This window comes from Ambystoma mexicanum, chromosome 5q, assembly GCF_040938575.1.
Source record: "Ambystoma mexicanum isolate Mex_15411 chromosome 5q, UKY_AmexF1_1, whole genome shotgun sequence".
NCBI classification, from domain to species: Eukaryota; Metazoa; Chordata; class Amphibia; order Caudata; family Ambystomatidae; genus Ambystoma; species Ambystoma mexicanum.
This window is the reverse complement of record NC_090933.1, coordinates 1,285,108,043-1,285,109,175: the sequence shown is the minus strand read 5'-3', so window position 1 is coordinate 1,285,109,175 and position 1,133 is coordinate 1,285,108,043. Positions and strand designations below refer to the sequence as shown.

Sequence of the window (1,133 nt, the reverse complement as noted above, 5' to 3'; positions counted from 1 at the left end):
TCATCCCTTCACCACTGTTGCAGACATTATTGACTCTCAGACAAGGACATGATGAATGTGATTATAGTCATCCCTTCACCACTGTTGCAGACATTATTGACTCTCAGACAAGGAAATGATGAAGGTGATTATAGTCATTCCTTCACCACCATAGCAGACATTATTGACTCTCAAGGTGATTATAGTCATCCCTTCACCACCATAGCAGGCATTATTGACCCTCAGACAAGGACATGATGAATGTGATTATAGTCATCCCTTCACCACTGTTGCAGACATTATTGACTCTCAGACAAGGAAATGATGAAGGTGATTATAGACATTCCTTCACCACCATAGCAGACATTATTGACTCTCAAGGTGATTATAGTCATCCTTTCACCACCATAGCAGGTATTATTGACCCTCAGACAAGGACATGATGAATGTGATTATAGTCATCCCTTCACCACTGTTGCAGACATTATTGACTCTCAGACAAGGAAATGATGAAGGTGATTATAGTCAATCCTTCCCCACCATAGCAGGCACTATTGACCCTTCAGGTGATTTTAGTCATCCCTTTACCACCATAGCAGGTATTATTGACCCTTCAGGTGATTTTAGTCATCCCTTTACCACCATAGCAGGCATTATTGACCCTCAAGGTGATTATAGTCTTCCCTTCACTACTGTAGCAGACATTATTGACCCTCGGACAAGGAAATTATGAAGGTGATTATAGTCATTCCTTCACCAGCATAGCAGACACGATTGACCCTCAGACGGAGGAAATGATGAAGGTTATTATAGTAATTTCTTCACCACCGAAGCAGACATTATTAAACTGATAAGAACAGATACACTTGATCTCAGCCAAAAGGCCAAGAAGTAATACTACCATAACAGACATTATTGACCCTCAAGGTAATTATAATATTCCCTGTACTACCATAGCAGACATTATTGACCCTCAGACAAGGACATGATGAAGGCGATTATAGCCATTCCTTCACCACTGTAGCAGACATTATTGACCCTCAAGATGATTATAGTCTTCCCTGCCCTACCCTGGCATATATTATTGACCCTAAGACATGGAAATGATGAAGGTGATTATAGTCATTCCTTCACCACTGTAGCAGACATTATTG

General features: G+C 40.7%; 1 pseudogene; it reads right to left on the bottom strand.

Annotated features, from left to right (window-relative positions):
* Positions 1-771: 771 nt before the first annotated feature.
* LOC138499005 (U2 spliceosomal RNA) lies at positions 772-875 on the bottom strand (annotated as a pseudogene).
* Positions 876-1,133: the final 258 nt, after the last annotated feature.